The 7,298-nt window shown below is 50.0% G+C and overlaps 1 long non-coding RNA gene across 1 annotated transcript in view; it reads right to left on the bottom strand.

Moving 5' to 3' along the window:
- Positions 1–1,681: 1,681 nt before the first annotated feature.
- LOC130583598 (uncharacterized) overlaps positions 1,682–7,298 on the bottom strand; it is a 64,983-nt gene continuing 59,366 nt past the window's right edge. The window contains exon 5 of the long non-coding RNA XR_008966440.1: positions 1,682–2,365. This is a non-coding gene — a long non-coding RNA (uncharacterized LOC130583598). The remainder of the gene's footprint in view (positions 2,366–7,298) is intronic.

The following is a 7,298-nucleotide window of genomic DNA, read 5'->3' on the forward strand; positions in this document are numbered from 1 at the left end:
AGGGGTTCAGGGTCTCAGGGGTTCAGGGTCTCACGGGTGCCGCATTGGGGCCGGCGGACGCTCCGCGCACGCGCTGTCAGTCTCCGCTCCGCTTTTCCCGCCCGGCAGGGGTCGCTCTCGGCCCGCGCGGCGCTGCCCGAATGGCGGCTCCGCCCCGAGCACCCCCGGGCACCCCCGGGCACCCCTCAAACACCTCCAGGCACCCCCGGGCACCCCCCCTTTCCCCGGGCACCCCCGGGCACCCCTCAAGCACCCCCGGGCACCTCCAGCACCTTTGTTGTGCCGCGGTTCCGGGGGGGCTGGCCCGGGCCGGGGTGCCCGAGGTGTGCCCGGTGCTGCCGCCGCCACTCAGCCCCACCCGGGGCAGGGCAAGGAGCGGCAGGTCCTGAACTGGTTAATGCGATTCATGAACGGGTAAGGGGAATCGGAGTCTTCGTCGGTAGAATCTTAATAAGCCGTAAAGGTTATTTCTGAGCGCTCCAGTGACAATTGCCAGCCCTCGGTGTGGGCAGAGCCGCAGCCCGGGCCGATCCAGCCCGTACCGCCCGGGGCTGCCACGGCCGGGATGAGGAACAGCCACACAAACACGGGCAGCGGGGGCAGAGTCCAGGGAAGCGACCGCAATCGTGGACGGGCTTGCAGGGTTTTCATTCCGCAGTGCGAATGATCTCATTATCCTTGCGGGGTGTCAGCCAGCTACTTGAAAAATACTTATTAAAAACCACAGCAGCGCTAGGGAGAGGATCCCCACCAGGGAAGGGAGAACAAACTGGATGTGTAAAAACGGAAGGGGAAACAGCCAGAATGGCAACAAGGGTTTGGAACCTGCCCTGCTGTGTCCCCAGTGGAGGCTGAAAGGCCACGCTGCATCCCAGAGTGCACAGCAGTGTTTCAGTCTGCTCTGTCCCTCTAGCTCATGAAACCTCGTAGTGCGAGTGTTGGTGCATGTGGAAGCCCACCCRGCCAAGTCACACAGGAGCCAGCCTCTGACACTTCCATTGTTCAAACACCAGGTCAGCTGCCTGTCACCAGAACAGGCCACCCAGGGCTAGCCTGGTTTTGTTTAAACATCTCCTCCTGCGGTCAGTGGAAGGCACAGATGGGCAGGGAAATAACCCCACAGGTGTGCACAGTCCCCATGGCTGCCTCCTGCCCACTGCCAGTGCTGCTGGGTATTCATGCCATCATGGCACCATTCCCACTGCTGCCAACTGCATCTCAGTTTTCTGAATCTGTGGGTTAAGGACATGCACAAGCTGTGTAGGAGCTGTGATGTGTTCTTCTAAGGAACCAAGATCAGCAGGAAGTMGAAATTCTGCTGGAAAATTGAAGAACAAGTGAAAGGAAAGCAATGCTGCTTGAGTCTGGTCGCAGGACAGGAGGCATTCTGACTGGTTCACCTGGTTCTTACAGCTGCAGCCACTAAGTCCCTGCAAGAGGATTGGTGAACCTGGACAGCCACAGCAGCATCTCTGGGGCCTCCTCCTGAGCCAGCAGCGATGGTGGCAGTGGGTGGGAGGCCAGGGGAAAGCAAGGGGCTGAAGGGAGACAGAAACCAGAGGGAGCTGGGTAAATGGAAAGAGGCTCTGGAGGTGGCTAGCACAGGGAGAACCTCCACAGGGGCAGGAGGTCCTGGGGAAGCAGAAAGAGAGGCCCTCCCCTCCCCTCCCCTCCCCGTTAACCTTAAGTCTCTGGCCAAAAAGAAAAGAGTGTTCTAAGATAAAGTCTAAAACCAAAGGGAAACAAAGTTGAGACCATACTGCTGCTGCATAGAAATCTTCATTAGCCCTGTTGGCATAACAGTAATGAGAGGAAAATAGTGATGTGAGTGSTGTGAAGGGACTGAGTGCTGGGGGGGATGTGGTGCATTTGCCATCTTTTGATGTCTTCAAGCCCAGCCAAACACCTGTCTGAAGCTGCCTTAGACAAGTTACTGATTTCACAGTAACATGGTGAAATTTTCTTGACTGTCTGTACAAGAGGTCAGGCAGCCCAGTCCCTTCCTGCTCACTCTGGGAATCTGCAGGAAGGAAATGCAAAGGAGGATCATAAGAACATGATGTTATTTGTGCTCTTGGATAGGGCTTCACACCAGCACTGTTTCCTCTGGCTCCAGCGGTGCTCCACAGCATTGCTCAACCCCTCAGGTGGGCAGAGTTGAGGGCAGATCTGTCTGCAAGAGGCCACSTCTGCTGACCTTGCATAATTGCTTCTTTTTTTCAGATGTTTAGCAGCTGTCCCAGTCTCCAAGGTACGACACAGCCAGGTGGTCCTAACTTTGCTGAAGGTCTAGGGCATTTGCACCATCTTTCTCACAAGATCTCGCTGCAGTCTCAGCTGCTGTAGCTCTGTTCCTCCTCAGGTGCTAGAATGAAATCAGATGAGGATGGAGAGATGTATCTGTGGAAACATTTGCTCAGTGCCCAGGAGCAGCCCAAAAGGCAAACTTACTGTTAACAATTAACAGGAGAATAATGGAGAGCACATTACAATTCTGCCACTGAGCAGATCTGTAGTGAAAGCTGCACTGTGATTACCTTATGCAGCTCTGTCTGCCTCTCTCAAAAAAAAAAAAAAAAAAAGATTTGGAAGAGGAACCAGTATGATCAAATACAGAGAGTATTTTCCATGTGGAGAGAAAGTGGACATTCTCTTTAGGCTGGGAAAGAAATTACCGAAGAGGATTATAGTATCAAGTTAAACAAATAGAGATTGCCTGCAGTATGATTTCTCATCATCCCTTCACCATAAGAACTGGCAGCACCTCACAAATTAGCAGGAAATAACCACAAAGCAAAAACCAGGTCTTTAAAAAAATGTCATGTGCCATGTCAGACTGCTTCACACAGGGTATGGGGTGCCCCCAAAGCTCATATGCATTTAAAAATAAATTAAACATTTTAATGGGAGAAAAATACCCACTCACATGGAGTGCAAGACCCCATTTCTGCTTCTGCAGCCTGTGAGCTGGGGGTGGCTGAGGCTGGCAGAGTGTTCTGGCAGCACCATGGGATCCGTGGCCCCTATACCCCAGTGTGCATGCACCAACCAGACTCCAGCAAYCAACCATCACATTTCACTGTCTCCTCCAGGAACAAGCTACAGTGGAGAAACRGAAACCAGGGGTTTTTTGTATCTATACTGAAACTTCACAGTTGATTTTAAGCCTCTTAGACAGTATAATGCTGACTGCAAGTTCCTGCTGAGTGTTATCGACTGCAGCCTGGGCCAAGCTGTAGGGAACACCCTGAGCCATGTCTGCATGTGATGGAGTGCATCTCTGCACCAACAGTGTGACTCAGATCAGAAAGCAGCTTCCTGGGCTTTCCCACCAGCATCCTTTCAAGCTGCCATCCACAGCAGAGATCTGTGCAGCCAGGAGGTGACAGGCACCAGAAGCCTCAAACCACAGGAAGGGATTAGTGCAGGCTGCCCCTGTCCCCCACTGCCCCTGGCCAGGGGGACACGCTGCCTGTTGGGCTCTGGGGAAGGAGGGGACTTGCACTTCCCAGGGGCTTGCCTGGGTCAAGTGTGCTTGTAAGCAGACACCGTGGCAAACAAATTGCTTGTTCTTGCAGTGTAAATCCTAATCTGGTTCTCTTGAAGCACCTGCTGTTGTGGAGCTAAGGAATGTCTGCATGGTGGAATGCAAGGCTAAAGCTGAAGCACTRCAAATTAATTGAGAGCAGTGGTGTTTTATGTGATGGGACCACATTGAGGCCGCTGATTAYTTATAGTCAAGTCAGTCAGAACTGCAGCAGCATGGGTTGTGGGCAGGATGGGCAGAAGGGACAGTTTGGCCACTATGGGCCATATGGACAAGACACCAGAGCATCTCCTGGAGGTCAGGTGCTGTTCCTTATTACTTGAGGCAGTGTCTCTGCTTTGTCACATACTTCTATTCTGTGGCACACTGCTCTTTGCAGTGATCCAGATCTTCCATCTTTTTATCAAGGTAATTCCCCATCACCATTATTTTTGCATACCTTCTACCGCAAGAAGCTGAGCTGCAGTAACTGCTCAGCCAGCATGGGAACCAGCCAAATTCCATATTAGAAATGTGGTTTAAATGACCAGCCTGCTTCTACGTGGCGAGCAAGAACGCAGTGAGTGGAAGGGCCCCTACTCTAGTTTGGTAATGCTCCCCTATTTCTTGAGTTAGTGCAATATCAAAAATACAGACCACAACACTCTCCCTTTCTTACTTTCATTTTGAATTACAGATCTTCTACTGAAGACTCTCACTTCAAAAACCAGCCAGGTACTTTCTAATATCAAGCAAAATGCCTGAAGAATAAATTGCTTCTATCAGAAATAAAGCATTTTAGTTCTGCCGCAAGCAGAGAGATCTGTGTAAGTCCCTCCAAAGGCACCTCCATCTTTCCTGTTTTCCTCTCATTTTCTTTTGATGCACGATGCCTGCACACTGCAGTGCTGTGATTGGATTCAGCTATGGAGCAATGTAATTGTAAATATTCATTGGAATCCAAGCTAGTTTTCCCAAGTCTCTCTTAAAAGCTTTGCAGCTATACAAACAGCCATGGCTCTACATTAGCCTCACAGCCTGGAGATTACCTATTCCTCCCCAGCCCCAAAGTCTGCTCCTTCAGTGGCTGCATGGAGAGAAACCAACCTTGCAACCATTTTAGTCAATGTTCTATTATTTTCTTTATTGCCTCTTTTATGCCTGTGCTGTAGAACATCTCTCAGATACAGGCACCCAGTGGGGCTCACCTTGGGTTGCAGTTCCCCTTACTGTCATGGCTGTGTGTTTCAGTCCCTGTCTCTCTGCTGATGGTGACAGAGTGTGAATTGCTCTGAGTCCTGATATATGGTATACAGTACATGGTCTATGGTGTATGGTGTATGGTATATGGTGTATGGTATATGGTGTATGGTATGTGGTGTATGGTATATGGTGTATGGTATAGGGTATATGGTGTATGGTATATGGTATATGGTATATGGTGTATGGTATATGGTGTATGGTATATGGTGTATGGTCTATGGTATATGGTATATGGTATAGGGTATATGGTATATGGTGTATGGTATATGGTATGTGGTATAGGGTCTATGGTGTATGGTATATGGTGTATGGTATACGGTACATGGTAGATGGTATATGGTATATGGTACATGGTACATGGTATAGAGTATATGCTACATGCTATGTGCTATATGCTATATGGTATATGCTATATGCTATATAGTATATGCTATATGGTATAGGGTATTGTGCTTGTGACCGTTCCTCTCTCTGGGAATGCTCCATGGCTGCGCTCATACAGTGGGGCACAGCAAAGGGCAGCAGACTCCTACAGCCCCTGAGAAGCTGAGACAAGCTCTGTCCATCAGTCAGACCCTGCCCTTGYCTGCGCCAGCCCTGCACAGCCAAACTGCWTGTCCCAGGCTGATTGTGCTCTCCAGGTGATCTCTGACTGCAGCCATGTCCTGCACGACTCATTTGCAGGGCAGCACATGCAAGAAACTGCACACAGCTATTCTGCTGAGAAGGGAAATTGAATCCAAAAGTTCTGATACCAAATCTATGCACCCTTCTCTGCCTCATCCATGTCCATGTGTTTCCCACCCTGGATGGGACTCTGGCCAAAGCCTGTTATGATCTCCCCCAATCATACAGAAATAAAAACCAAAAATCCAAACCCCACAAAACCAGCCAGATCATAAAAAAAAAAAAAAAAACAACCGAAACCTCTCTAGTAGAAATCCCTGCCACACAATGCAGTAGCTACAAGAGCAGATAAAGTAATGAGGCCTTTCTAAAGATAACATGTCCCAGAGTTAAARCAGCTCATGGAGAGAAATGCCTTGCTCCTGTGGCATCTCCTGGTGGCAGCCACCCAAATGTTCTCTTCATTTCCTTTCCCAGCTCAAGGCCAGCTTGCCTTCAGAATGTGGTGAAGGAGATATCCCCAGGGCAAGTCCAGCCTCCAGCTGAAGGGAAGAAATGTGGAAAACTACATGGTCACAGAGAGGGGCTGGGCACTGAACCATGCCCAATGGCAGGAGCAGAAAAAACCAGTCCCTGGGGTCCCAGTGGGAATCCATCCCCTCTTCTCCAGATACAGCATGTGSCACCTTGGTCTCACCTGAGTGAGACCCCTCAGCAGCTGCCAGGGGAGGGGGTGCACCAGTGGACACACAGCCTGGAGCCCCAATCCCAACAGATCTCTGGTGTAAAACACAATGGTCCTTGCAGTGCATGGCCCTGGTGCAGAGGAGCCTTCGTGGCATGAGCTGGACRCACAGTCCTTCCCCTCCAGCTCCATCTTCCAAAACAGCCAGAGCACTGCTCTCCAGAGCTCCTGCTTGGATGATTTATCCAGGTCAYGGTGAGGACAACTGGCTAACTGAGGTTAACGGCTTTCTCGCTTTCATTTCAAAAAGACATTAGTATGGGGGCTGTATTAAAGAAAGATATGCCAAATCCTAATTCAGTCACTGGGAGAGCTCGTGGTCAGGTGGGGCACTAAGCTGACAAGCAGGGCTGTGTTGCCATCCTTTCTGCAAAGGGCAGGACCATAACTCCCGGTGCCAGTGTTGAATTAGAGCTGGCTCTCCTTGCAGAGGAATCCTGCTGCCTGCTGCAGGGACCCAGCASCCCCAGCCTTGGGAGCCTCAGGGCCCCACAACAGCTGGGGCTGGCTCCGAAAAATAGATTGGAGTCCGTCATTCTGGAAGAAGGATGTTGGGAAGAAAATATGACAGAGATGCATAAAATCAGAAGTGTCATGGGAAGGTGACTAARGAGTGACTGTCATGGTCTCTTCCAATAAAACAGTGGAATTTTTGAAGAGAGATGTTCAAAACAAACCAAAAGAGGTGGCTTCTTATCCAAGCATGGTCAAGCAGGGTAACTCACAGGACATTGCAGAAGCTGGGTCAGATCTGAGTTACAAAATCAGTTTGACAAGTTATGGATGAAAAGTCTTCAAGGGCTGTGAAACACAAAGGTTCACCCTTGGGCTCAGGAAGGTGGGTGAGCATCTTGGGATTATTTCACAAGCTTTCCCTGTTCTTGTCAGGGAAAAAGAGCTCTTTCCCAGACTGCTGCTCTTTCCCATAAGCTGCTGCCAGGCACAGAGCCAGGTGGAACTGTTCTGCCACAGAATAATGTTATATATTTATATAACCAGGCTTGATGCTCAGTACTTTAACTGGGAGGTTTGTAAGAGAAAGTTGAGAGCTAGGCTATTTTATCTGCCACTTTCACACTGAAACCAAGAGCGAGACTCAGCTGAATTTGGTATCAATGGATGAAGGGAAGGGAAGGG

The sequence above is a fragment of the Malurus melanocephalus genome, unplaced genomic scaffold, assembly GCF_030028575.1.
Source record: "Malurus melanocephalus ecotype Western Australia unplaced genomic scaffold, MMel_1.1 scaffold_605, whole genome shotgun sequence".
Lineage (NCBI taxonomy): Eukaryota > Metazoa > Chordata > Aves > Passeriformes > Maluridae > Malurus > Malurus melanocephalus.